Source organism: Triticum dicoccoides, chromosome 1A (assembly GCF_002162155.2).
Source record: "Triticum dicoccoides isolate Atlit2015 ecotype Zavitan chromosome 1A, WEW_v2.0, whole genome shotgun sequence".
NCBI classification, from domain to species: Eukaryota; Viridiplantae; Streptophyta; class Magnoliopsida; order Poales; family Poaceae; genus Triticum; species Triticum dicoccoides.
The window spans coordinates 434,733,185-434,747,431 of NC_041380.1; the positions used below are offsets into that span (position 1 = coordinate 434,733,185).

At 44.1% G+C, this 14,247-nt stretch overlaps 1 long non-coding RNA gene across 26 annotated transcripts; it reads right to left on the minus strand.

Moving 5' to 3' along the window:
• Positions 1-2,381: 2,381 nt before the first annotated feature.
• On the minus strand, positions 2,382-8,690 carry LOC119277333. Of its 26 annotated transcripts, none has more exons than XR_005137058.1 (11): positions 8,174-8,690; positions 6,832-8,017; positions 6,617-6,667; positions 6,198-6,277; positions 5,932-6,003; positions 5,714-5,825; positions 5,230-5,493; positions 5,071-5,140; positions 3,243-4,040; positions 2,857-2,936; positions 2,382-2,768 (listed from the first exon to the last, which is right to left on the minus strand). It is a non-coding gene; the product is annotated as an uncharacterized LOC119277333 (long non-coding RNA). The 26 variants fall into 26 exon arrangements; XR_005137041.1 differs by adding an exon at positions 6,507-6,536 and having other exon boundaries at positions 5,932-6,277; XR_005137055.1 differs by having other exon boundaries at positions 6,507-6,667.
• Between the last annotated feature and the right edge of the window lie 5,557 nt (positions 8,691-14,247).

Below are 14,247 nucleotides of genomic sequence, written 5' to 3' on the forward strand. Positions count from 1 at the left end.
AATTAACTTTTAGTAATTAGTACTACTTAGAAAGTGTTTAATGGAATTAGTTAGAACTAGGTAAACTTGTTTATTTTTAGTAAGTACTACATTATTCTATTTATAGTAAGTGCTTAGTAGTTGAACTAGTTGATTTAATAAAACTCGTTTATTTTACTATAGAAGTAGTTTATTTTTAGCAAGAAAATTAATAGAACTAGTTTATTTTTTAGTTAAAGCAATTATTCCCGCATCGACGTGGACGATGCCTATCCCGCATCCTCGTCGTTGAGTCGGCGGCGGACGACACCTGCTTGACCAAATGGGCCATGTCCGGGACTGGGCTCCGCCGGGGTGGTACTAGGAGGCGCTACCTTCCGGGGGGCGTAGCTTGGTGAGGAGCCAGCCCGTCGTTGACCCTATCCTTGTTTGGTGGCGGTCGCGTGGGCCAGTGACGGTGCCGAGGCTTTCGGACACCGCGGAGGTGGTACGTCACCGTGTCAGCGAGGAGGACGAGCACGTCCGTCGCTACATGGTTGCGTTGGAGGGCAGGTTCGAGAATACCTGGCAGGTTCTTCAGGGATCTCACTGGAGCTATGATCCTGTGATGGTTCCTTCCCTTTGGGTGTCCACGGCCCGCGCTGATACCCGTCGGGCGCTATGGTTCTAGCTGTACTGGCGATATGTATGATATATAGTATTCGACGTGTATTAGTGATAATATTCGATGTACGGACACATGGAGATGATGTAGTTTTTCTTATAATTGAAGGCATCCTAATTTGAATACTACTTTATTTTGCGATTTGATTTTTCTTATTGAATGCTCAAATTGGAGAGCACTATGCAAGGCATATGCATATGATTAGTTGAATAATAATGATCTAATTTAGTCTTTGAATTATGAACGTATAGGAAATGTCATCATCGGACGACGAAAGTCTCCCGGGGGAGTGCGACTAGTGCCACGACGATCGAGGTGAGTGCGACAGGCCTCACCTGGACGATGGTCGGCGCTTCAGCATTAAGCTCGAGGAGACCTTCGAAGTTGAAACGGTACGCAACGACGACAAGTGTTTTTTTCATAATTAAGCATGACTTCAACTGTTTCAACGTGTAATTTTCATCTTTTACAATTCGAGTATAGTTTATCCCATGCCATGCAAGACGCTATGTCTTGGAGAGGATGGATTTTGAAGACCATGAAAATTTTGAAACGAAGAAAATTCACCTAAGGACCCATCATGATGTGGATTTTGAAGTAAAGTTGTATAATGCTGAGAGCGTAACTCATTTTGGATGCAAAAATCGGGAAGCATTTTTCAAATTGTATGGTTTTGATGAGGGTATGCTTGTCACCATGGATCTTGGTGATCCTGAAATCGAGCAAGACAATATGGACATTTGGGTCCTTGTTGATACTCCTCCAGTTCTACCGCTATGTGAGTTTCTCAAACATAGTTAATTATTAACTAATTTATATTGTTCATTTCAAAATAGTTGACAGCTTATTTCCATTGACAGCTTATTTTGAAGTATCAAAGAATGTGCAGAAGATGGTAGATAGAACTTACTACACCGATGACTCTGAGTTAACTTACAAGGAGAAAACTCATCTGGTTGGATTTTGTAATGATCTTGAGAATTACAATATCTACAATCGAACTCCTCAACATTATGGTCAATACGTGCCACTAGTGCACGTGTTGAACTACGGTAACTACCATGGAGATACCCTGGTAAGTTTTTTTACTATTACGACATCCGTGCATCTTTTTGCATACTTCTAAAACTAGTACATCATTGCTAACTACGAAGTTGTTACTATGTTTTTCAACAGAGAATCCCAGAGGATTGTGTGCCTCATTTGATGTATCAGAATGGCGGCAGCCTTCGTGTTTTGAACATATATCCAGGTCATCCTACGAATCTCAACTGTCCATACCGGATTTCTAAAAGAAGTGGAGACATGACAATCAAAGGATGGAAAAAATGTATGGACAGTCATAAGGAGCTTCTTGGAAGCAAAAGGAAGCGAGGCGTAAGAATTGGATATAGGATGATCTCCATTCTTCATAATGGAGAGTCAGGGTCTATATTGTTTTATGCTATTTTACCTTAAGTGTGTTTAGGTCCTACCTGATACTGATGATCATGTGCTAAGAACAATTATGTAGGGTTGGGTTCGATGACTATGAGGATGATGATCGTATGACTTATTATTAATAACGAGTAGAAGTTGTATGATGATTCTTGATTAATTAGTAGGACTTGTTATTATATATGATGATGTATGATGCGAGCATGCATGAGTTATTATATATACTAGATGACTCGTTGCGCCAATGGCGCAAAGGCCAAGAGGGAGCCAAGTATTGTGAGAATATTAGACACCCAAGTCAAAAATCAAATGTGGCCAACACTCCCGCATCCTCTGCTTGGAAGACGCATTTTCTCACCGGATCTAATACAGATACATGATTCTTCAAGAACAAATTTCAGAGCAATTATAAAGCTCACCGGATCTAACATAGATACATGATTCTTCAAGAGCAAATTTGAGAGCAAATATAAAGCATGGAACTATTTAAGTTGTACTATTGAGACCATACCACCATATCTTCATTTAGTTTTTTTGGAAATCTAAAGGTCTAAGAGGATGGTACATGTGAGAAGCTGTGAATCCAAAACAAAAAACTAAACTAACTTCCAAACAAACATTTCAAGTTTGAAAGCCACAAAGAAGCAGCCCAGATCTCTCGTTATAGTGCAGGTACATGTCCTTCATCCTGCATCCACAACCCATAATTTTTCAACACCTAAATCCACAAAATCCAACCGAAGGAAATCATGGCAGAAACATGCGCCGTGGCTTACGTCTCCGAGGACTTCTTGGCATTCTTGTGCAGGTCAGACATAGCAATCACTTGAGCCCATATTTCAGTCTTCTTTAATCTCTAACAAATAACAAAAGCTTAAGCTTAAGCATCCACACAAACAGAAAATGGAAAACAAATCTCACATAAAACTGTCCCAAGTCAGATACAGGGGAAACCAAGGTGAGATGATCATGTTTCTTATAGGAAACAATAACCATAGGTAAATACATACATTATTGTCCTGTCAGAAGGTACTTAGTTGTACTTCAAGTGGTATTGGGACATGAAAATAAGCCATTGAAAATTTTGAAACAGAATAGATGATAACACCGGTGTAGGCCATGAACAAAAATACAAAGAAGAACATAATCAAGCATAACCCACCTCGAGCGAAGCAATGGTTGATCAAAAGCAGGAACCTGAACCTCGTGATGCTAGACCATATATCTATGGTTACCCTTTTTATTTCTCCCGCCTAACCTGAAGTAGTTATCTGGACAAAATAGGGAGGCACACTTCAACAAATCAGTTCTTAGTAATTATAGAATGCCTTGTATTAAAGGAAGTAAAATCAAGCATGTATGTGCTCTAACTTTCATAACTGCATGTAAACTCAGCAACCAACCATTTGTTGATAGCTTAGGTAAATTACAGGCATTAATCATGCAGCCTGAAGGGTGCATCAAGACTTATCTGAAGTTTGATACAATGTGCTTTCTATGTGAAAGTTGTTCCTTCTAACCTGAATGATTTGTTTGGGGGGATTTCCTTAAAAGTTTCCCAAAGGAATATAAAACATTTAGTTTGGCCACCAGGGTTTATATGTTCGATGATGTACAAGAACATCTTCCTTGCTTTCCCCGACATTGCCGCATGCCACCCTTCAAGATGACAGTGGAGGGACGATTCTTCAACTGAACATGAAGAAATGAAGGAAAAGCAAAAGTTTACCCGAGACATGCGACATACACCATTCATGTATGGAGCCTGGAGGGACCCTCTTCTCCACTTCTCTCGACTCACTACTGGCATTGTTGACTCGAAGATGAAGAAATGAAGGAAAAGCAAAAGTTTACCCGAGACATTCGACATACACCATTCATGTATGGAGCCTGGAGGGACCCTCTTCTCCACTTCTCTCGACTCACTACTGGCATTGTTGACTCGCACCTACATCCGAGCCTGTATATATGAAAGAGCGGAAATGAGCTTGTATACTGGTAAATGGATCAGACAGCAAGGACGCCCAGGTCTGGCCGAGAACACCCAGCCCCACGCACAGTTCGGAAGCACACTACCACATAATCAAATGGCCGGAAAGTACCAGCAGCGACAAACCAAACCGAATGAATCACATGAATGGTTATGAAGGATGCCAAAATCATATGCATCTCAGACCTCATGACTAAATGTAGCTGAAAATTCAAAATACTAAATATCTGCTCTGCATTAAACAGTCAAAGTACTAAATATCTCTAATTCAATAAAACAACAAGAAAACAAGTTGCATATGATCTAAACTATGGCCGCTTAACTTCTAAAGTTTTCCCCTTATATGACTGCCTTGTTCCCAGCTAGCAAGAGCCATGACCATATTTGGATTTCTAGTATGGAGAAGGATCAAGAATTATAGGGTAATGTAGTAAACAAATAACTACGTCCAATAAACTGATAAGTACATCGTAAGAATGTCCCCCTCTTTTTAATTACGACCAAACATATTGAACACTATGTTTCCGCCAACAGCAATAATCCCCATATTGCTAGAACCCCTTTTACTGCTAAACAAACTGGAAATATGAAAGAACCTGGGAGATACTTAAGTGGGCACAAACACATATTCAAAAACTCTAAGGTAATGAACTGGAGATGTAGGAAACAAAAATGTAGAAAGTACCATGGCATAAAAAATGAGAAATAACATCACATAATTTGATCCCTACTCATCCAACATCAATAGTCCTTAAAGCATCCTTGTATCATACAGACCAATCACACTACTTATATAGGACATTTAATTAAACAGGAGAGTAGCAACCGAATTTAACAACCTATCATTTGCTATATAGCTATCTTTCTCTCTAGCGTTTTTTCCCTCTCACTTCCACCAGCATACGTAGATATGTTGTTTGGGCAGAAACAGAGTAGGTAATCGCAGGCATATGTAGATGGCGAACGCGGAGAATTAGAATTGCGACAGAGAGAAGGATACCTTTGGCGGCACTGCATCACAAACAGGAGGTTGCATCTAATCCTGCCCGAGCAGAAAGCAAGTCGATGGCCTTGCAAAAGAAAGGGATGGTCAGCCAAAGGCAAGGAAATCTGAGCTGCAGATCTGGGCGGCGCCAAAGAGTGGTGTAGAAAGATATACCATGGAGGACCTTGATGGGCTAGATATACCATGTGCAGGACCTTGATGGGCTAGATATACCATGTAGATAATCACAGGTTGATAGCCCCTGCTGAATAAGCAACATTAAGCATCCACCCTGCGATTACCTACATGCATCCTCTTTTCCTATCATAGTTGGCTCCCTCTCGCCCTTTGCGCCATAGAGCAATTCTTTTCCTATCATATATCTCCTATGGCCGCCTCTCCCGCCTCTCCCGGTTCACACCCGCTCTCACCGCCACCCTGAAATATAAAGAGGCTGAAGAATAGAAATAGATAGGAAAATATGTTTACCTATGGCACACAAGGTCAACAGATATAGATGAAAATTTTGTGTTCTCTATATTAACAAATCTACGACATCTTCACTGACACAACTATATAATGAATTCCGAAGTACTTCATGGGAACCAATCAAAAGCTAATATATAGTTCAATATATCCACATGTTGCTCCCACTCACCAGAAGAGTAGAGGAGAGATCAAAATTGAGAGAGGGTCAGTGGGGGGTTGAGGGTGCTGAGAGCCACAAGACCTGCCGTCCATGTTGTCGGTCTGCACATTTCACTTATTTTCTGCAAGAGCAAACCAAACCAAGATAGCATTACCATGTTGTATCTTACGCAAGTGACACGGAAGATGAGAATGCTTCCCGGCAAAGGGGAGCAAGGAAATAATAACCTGAAAACATCCAAGGAAGTAGTAATCCACCTTGCAAGAATAAGGGTGTTCTAATTTGTAGGGATAACATTTCTGCCAAGTTATACATGACTTTCAGAGATCAGTAAACTGAATCCGAAATTTACAGGTTGTAGAGAAAAAAAATGGCAGTCATAACATGAGACACAAAATGATACTACAAACAGGGATATGCAAACGTCAATGATCTGAACAGAAGCTCTAAATAAATAAAGAAACATTAATTCATAAGAATTGAAACTCACTACCTCCAGTTCCATAGACCAATACTCAGATTTATGTGAGTACAGTTTTCTAACACGTGAGAATCCTTTGATCAAAATGTTGACTACATAAACAAAATTAAACAAGAGCAGTGAGTTTCCATGATGGCATCAGTAGTGCTCACTGGATGTTCCCGTTATCTTTCCTTTTCTCGCTGTTAAGAGATCATGGAGATATAAATATGAGCTTGCTCGTAAATATGTGATAACAATTCAATTGCATGAAGCTGAGCAAATCCTTTTTAGGACATAAATCTTTGATTTGGCTAGTACCAAAATTGGCTAGTAATTTACCCTTGAAATCACAAAAAGTACATGTAGTACCTAACATGAAAAAGTAAAAAGAGATGGAATTAATCACACAGATAAAACCACACATCAATAAAAAAGAGGGAATTACGTACAAGATTATCCATGTATGTCAAGGTGCACATGAAGGTTGTACTGAATAGCATCTGTACAGAAGATATAAAAGAACACCAAATTACACATTACTGAAGTGAACATAGAAACTGGTAGCAAAATATAAGAGGATAAAACTTTGAACATGTTGATCGGCAATTCTCTATAGCTTGCAAATACACCAATGAAAGGCAGCATGCAATTTGATAATACAAACCTGGCTAAAGTTAGTGCAGTCAAAGTGCCTAAACCTGAAAGAAAATAGTGGCACCACAAAATGCCTCTCAACCACCTGTTGGCTAGATTTATTTTAGACGGTGAAGCGTACAATCCCTACAAACTGAAATAAAAAAAAATAAGCACGAGAATGACAAACAATGCAAATAAAAAAAACTGTTCATTCGGTAGCAACCCACAACGCTAATGGCTAGTCAAGTGAAGTATATAGATGAAAATGATAAAAAAAGCAACCATCCATATATTTAGATCCAAATAAGGGCATACCCAAGCATTACATGCATGACAACCTCAAATTGATGGGGTCCGTTTGGTTAGATCAAAATGAGCAAAATGGAAAACAGTGGCAAACATTCAGCACAAGGGAAAAATGTTTTGCACCTACACAATGGTGAAGCGAGGCAATGAGCCAAATTAGTGCATCTACTACATATTTGACTCACTCTACACTCCAAGCTTGCATAGCATCACAGTAATGCCAGGTCACTCATGGAAATTAAAATAAATTGAAGACCAGGATTTGCATATGGTGAATGAAGGAATGACGACATAGCTGCAGGAGAAATTAATCACATCATGCTACAAAAAAACAGAAAAGAAAAGTCAAACCCTCTATCCTAGAGCTTCCTCCCTATGAATTTCTAAGACACAGGGGCAGCACAAAGGAAGACGTTTTTGCATATAATATTCAGAAATGAAGTTTTTACTCATTATCCATTAGTAACAGAGACATCTTAATAATATGATTTCCTGGTAGATAAACAATTACAAGATGTGACATTAGTGTGCTGACACAAATGACATATTAAAAATACCAATAAATTTAGAAAAATGGATGATGAATGACTAAATTGACCAAACCAAATAAGGTCCAGACACTACAGGTAATAACTAATCACTTGACTAATTGCAGGTAATGCATAATTGAACTACTGAAATGGCATGTACAGCCAGCCACCAAGATATGTAATGCAGTCATAAACCTGCACATTAAAAGGCTGATATTGTTCTTATTCATTACTGCCTCATACAACAGATCCGAACAACCTATAGCTCAGCTGGTGCTGTCCAAGGCGGAGAAAATGAAGACCAGGTCATGCACAGCAACGGAATCCTCTTGCTCGGCCATGGCGTCGATTACTGTCGTGTAGTAACAGATCTCTAAGCTGCAGCACAAAAATCACTCCTACTCAGAAGAAAACAGAAGTGTTGATGGGTGACGAAAGAATTTCGTCTGTAGATACTAAATACACCAGGAAGCAACGGAAGTATGAACCAGAGCGCCTGTAGGTACTAATTAGACGAGGGAGAGCCTGACGAACCCGCAAAGACTGGCGAACGCCTTGCGCGAGAACCCCGTCCACGCCTTCGGGAAGGAGCCGCTGACGACGTACACGAACTGCGCCATGTTGATGAGCCACCAGGAGGCGTTGCCGACCATTGACGCGCCCAGGAGGCCACGACCAAGCCTGGCCACGACGACCCAGTTGAGTAGCGCATGCACACCGACCGTTGTGCCTGCAACTCTCGCTGCCTCCCGAGAAAGATCCGCCAGGCTGCGTCGGGACGGACGCGGATCGGGACAGGCGGCCTGCGGCGGCGGCGTGCTCCTCCATCAGGCTGGGAAGCCTTCCTGACCGCCCCTGTTGTCGGGTGGCCTGCGTGCGAGCGATTGAAAGGTGAGGAGGAGGAAGAGGGGAGGCGGTGGAGGAGTAGCAGTTGGCGGCCGGGCTTCTAGGGCGGAGAAGGAGGAGGAGAAGGTGGGAGGGAGCATGGCGGCGGGTGAGGGAGGAAGGGAGGAGGGAGGAGCGTGGGTGCTGTGGATCGGGGAGGGGGAGAGAGGGGCGTGGGGGCTGTGGATTGGGGCTAGGGTTCACGCGGTTGCCAGCCAATCAGGAACTGCCCACGCTCCGCCAACCTTCACGTAGCGTACAGAGAAACCCAACCTCTTGTTGCTGGCCCCCACAGTCTAACGACCCCACCCGTCATCCTCTGCTGAAGTGGTCACGGACGTGAAAAAAAATGGACGGCTGGCCAGACGCCAGCGACCAAAAAAAACACTGTTACCGCCTGAATAACTCGATCGCACGGTCAAAAAACGCAGTGCGCGCTCGATGCCTCCAGATCGGCGGGTACTCTAGGAGCTTTTATATGTTAGATATCTGCGGGTGAAATGAACATAGCAGTAGCATAGGTAAACCAAGGATGAAGATATAAGAGATGACACTTCTCTCTATTAGCTAGCTAATAACAACCTAAAAATAACCCCCTAAACCCCTAAAACAGCCACTTTTTAAAAAAAAAGAAAAACCTCAGCTCCAGCCAGATGCTGACGTGTGGAAGCCTATTGGTCCCGGTTTATGTCATCAACCGGGACAAAAGGCCCCCCTGCCTGGGCTACCGGCACTGTCCACGTGGAGGCCCATCAGTCCCGGTTCTGGATTGAACCGGGACTAAAGGGTCGGGGCATTAGTACCGACACTTTAGTCCCGGTTCAGGAACCGGGACTAAAGGCCCTTACGAACCGGGACTATAGGCCCTTTTTCTACCAGTGTTCAGATGGAAAAGAATTGGCATGACCATCTCGATAAATAAGAAGGATTAGTATTCACATAGGAATATGAGAACACCGCTTAGGAAAGTTATGGAATCAACACTTGACTTCGAAGCAACTCGAATACCGCAACTCAAAACAAAACAAAGGATTTGGCTTAGGAAATAAGTCAGAACAAACACATATGAAAGATCCCATATCGTATCATGTGTCTGTTGGAAAGAATTCCTATGTGATACTTGAATTCCCACCTATAAACTCTCGAAACTTTCTGGTTAAGCAATCTGGTGTTGGGGATATAGGGAGGCACAAAATATATCACACAACTAACAAGCCCTACGCTCCAACTATATCCATCCTTCAACACATAACCAAGAAAACTCCGGAAATCATGTACCTCAACCTTCGAAAACCATCCATTATACGAGTTATGGCAATACTCCCAAACTTCCGCCCCAGTACTGGGTGGCGTCGAGGTTATCTCACCACTAACTACATAAAAGGGATTTTCGATGTCGGTGAACTCAGGTATTCCAGAACTGCAATGATAAAATTGTAACGACAACACCTCGGAGCTCAACTCCCCGGGACACTGCCACAACCCCTAAATGTCGGAACGGCCCCAAGACACCCGCGTGATCCTAATTTTTTTAGTGAAAATTGAGGAGAGGAAAGTCAAAACATCTACGTCAGGGGACCTCACCAGAGCGATCAAGGGACTGAGGTGTAAAAAGAATCCTACTCTTCGATATATATATAATCCTAAGACTCAAAACATTTTTGTTCTAGACTCAACAACGTCAACGGTTCGATCAAGCAGGGGCTCCTTAGTTGGGGATGGCTCTGATTACCAACTTGTAATGCCCACGATGCGGCTATATCTCCCACGTGTCGAGGAACGACTTAGAGGCATAACCGCATTGTGGTCTTGTTGCAAGAAGGGTCATCTTCACACAATCCCATGTAATGAACAAGAAAGGGATAAAGAGGGTTGGCTTACAATCGCCACTTCACACAATACTTAAATAATTCATACATCATCCAAAATACACACATAGTCCAACTATGGAAAAATCCGAATGAAAAGAAGATAACCCCAAATGCTAGATCCTCGATCGTCCCAACTGGGCTCCACTACTGATCATCAGGAGATGAAACATAGTAACGACCATGGTCCTCGTTGAACTCCCACTTGAGTTCGGTAGCATCACCTTCACTGGTATCATCGGCACCTGCAACTGTTTTGGTAGTATATGTGAGTCACGAGGACTCAGCAATCTCAAAACCCTGCGAGATCAAGACTATTTAAGCTTATGGGTAGGATGTGGTAATGAGGTGGAGTTGCATGTCACGACCCCGATTCTAAGTCACACCGATCTAGCCTGTAACACCTCATATCACTTTGCGGCCTCACGCATGGTATCCCCATGGGTGTCGCCTTACCATGGCCCAGGACCGTTTGCGCCTTTTGGCTCACGTATATGATAGTGTGGCTAGCATCCATATGACAGAGAACCCGGGCCAACATGACTAGTCGTGAACCCAAAGTGGCACTAACTTACGGGGACAGGCATACATGAATCAACATCGAGCATGTCGGTCAGCAGCGTGTGAATCCGGGCTGTAGCAACTGGGCTAACAGGACTCCGGGAACCCGGGCTGTAGCAGGCTAGCAGGACTCCGAATGTCACCGGGTGACATTTCCCCGAAGGGACAGACACAGGAACGAAGTGAATCACATGCCGGCCAGTCTAATTGTTCCGAAGCAGTATTGCTGGGCTAGCAGGACTCCGGTGAACCGGGCTGTAGCGGACTACTATGGCTCATGGAAGCACAAGACTACATTTCCCCATAAGAGAGGCTACCAAGGATGAACAACGAGGTTGTCCGATCCCACACATACCAAGCATTTCAATCATACACACAATATGCTCGATATGTGTGAATACAACATGGCATCACAACATAACTCTACGACTCAAGTATTTATTCATTAGGCTCCGAAGAGCCAGATAATACAAACTTGGGTCTCATTACCCAACATTCAGAGCATACAAGTCAAAGCACATGCGGAAGCTTAACATGTTTGAGTACATATTTCTACAAATGAAAAAGGCTAAGAAGCCTGACTATCTACCAGATCCTGCCGAGGGCAGAAGATCATAGCTGAGGTATCAAGCTAAACGTCGAAGTCCACGTGGAACTACTAGCGAGACTGAATTCTCTCTGCAAAACATAAAAAGCAAACATGAGTAAAAATGTACCCAGCAAGACTTACATCATAACATTGGTAGCAACAAAGGGGGTGGTGGAATTTAACTGCAGCAAGCCAGCTTTGATTCAGTGGCTAACCTGAACTACTACTGCAAATAACTCTTTGAGGTGGCACACACGGGTCCACATATTCACCATATCAATACACCGCTATGGATCCTCTCCCGTTTCCCTACGAGAACGCCATCCATAGCACTCACGCTTATCTTGCGCATTTTAGAGTATACACTTTCACTTGTCTATGAACGATGCAAGGGGTCCAAGTTTCCATATCCTAGTAATCCGGCTATTCGAATAGATAATGATAACCCTGCAGGGGCGTACTTCTTCACACACGCTCTCATCACTTACCACCATGTACACGTCGTGTACCTCGGCAACCTTCAAGTGGAAGCCTGGCGAGGGAGTCGGCCATGACCTGACTAACCACACAAGTCTCTCGTCTAGGTTTATAGCCTATTCGGGTTCCATCCGCAAGGAGATCCGGCCGGGGTGTCACTCAGGGCCCCAAATGATGTGTGCAGGGTTCCCAAGCCCACCTTCCGCGTGCCACTTGGTACACCGTGCCACTGTGCCTAGTCTGTCCCAAGCCCACCTGTACCGGGTGCCACTTGGTAGACTACTAACACTACCTACAAACACCAGAAACTAGTTGCAACTCCTGGACAGAGATCGAGTTGATTAATAATCCGAGAGGGGCCGAGTTACCGGAACCCAATGTGTGGTAGTAACTGTCCATGGATCACAAACACAGAACTCAGTTCCTGAGAACGGCTGCAATGAGACAACCCACCATGTACTCCTACATGGCCTCTCACCACTACCTTTACCAAATCGTGTTCACACACTTAGCTCTTAACAGTAGGACATTTTCACCATGTTCCAATTCATTCCCGATGAATCAGACCTGACTCAACTCGAAACAGTAACAAGCATGACAACAAGCATGAATGAGTAGGCACATCAGGACTCAAACAATTCATACTCATGCTAGTGGGTTTCATCTATTTACTATGGCAATGACAGGTCATGCAGAGGAAAGGGGTTCAACTACCGCAACATGTAACCGTTGAATTGTTGTTGTCCTAATGCAGTAAAAGAGAGCAGGAGCAAGAGAGTGAGATTGTATCAGAATGAACAAGGGGGTTTTGCTTGCCTGTCACTTCTGAAGATAGTATAGTTCTTCATCGGTGTCATCGATCACATCGTCGGAACCACGTCTATCGAGAGGGGACAAACACCGGCAAACAAGGAAGAACACAATCAATGCAATGCAACAATATGATGTATGATCATAACATGGCAACATGCTGGTGTTTGGGCTAATGCATCTAGCAACCAGACTAAATGAAGTTGGTTTGAACCAAAGGTTCAAATTCAAACTCCATTTAAGGCATTTCAAATGCCATTTATTGATTTGTCTAGTTCAGCAGCTATAAGTTGTTCTAAGATGCATGAAAATGCCACAGATGGATAGATTGGATTTTTCTGGTCATTTTTCATATATAAATTATTTCATTTGGAGTTATGTTGATTTTCTATGAATTTTAGAAGTTCTGAACATTTTCTGGAATTTCCAATTTATTTAGAAATATGAAAATTCCAGTAAATGTATTTACGACATTAGCACTGCATCACTGTCATGTCAGCAGGTCAACTGCACTGACCCAGGTCAAACCTGACCTGTGGGTCCTGCATGTAAGTGTCACAGTGCTTGTTAGGGTCACTGACAGGTGGGGTCGGGTCAACAGGTGACGTGGCCAGGTCAAACTGGCCTATGGGGCCTGGGGGTTTTAGTTTAATCTAATCAAAAAGTAACCAAGGTTAATTAGGTAGTGGGGCCCGGCTGTCAGTGGCTCTGGGGAGGGTTAGCTGGTTGTGATTAGCGCTAAGCACACGACCACGTCGGCTCGCTGGAGTTTAGCCGGCGGTGACCTCAAACCACAGCGGAGCCCACTCGGAACTCGCCAGAGGCCACGGGTCGACGCGCCAGGGGCACCAGAAGGAAGCCTGTGCCCGTGCACATCTGGGGAGACCGACGGGAGGGCACAGGGTGGTCGGAGTTTGCTGGAAGCGAGCTCCTGGCGGCGGGCGGAGCTTCGGGCGTGCTTGGGTTGGAGCTAGGGGGCTTGTGGGGAGGAGCTGGTGGTGGCTACGAGCTCCTCGGCTGCGTCGAACACGCTGGCATGCTCAGCTTTGAACTGTTGTAGCTCTAGCCACGTCAGCGACAAGGCATGGCGGTGGCGAGCTTCGGCCGTGGTGGTCAGCGGGGCTAGAGGAAGAAATGATGGCGGGGAGAGAGGGGTTAGGTAGAGGATCTCACGCCGAGGTCGATGAGTAGCTCAGCGTGCTCGGGGACGCTCGGGGTCAGCGAATCGAGCAACGGAGTTCATCGGAGCAGACGAGGAAGGTGGCGACGGTGACGACGTTGCAGGGCATCCGCGGCTTTGTTCTTCGGCTTGGACCTTCATGGCATCGAGGCGGAGCTAGAGGTCACAGCAATGGGGCAAGGGGACGGCGGTTGGCATGGTGCTTTGCGGCGGCGGCACCAGCTAGTTTGGTCGGTCG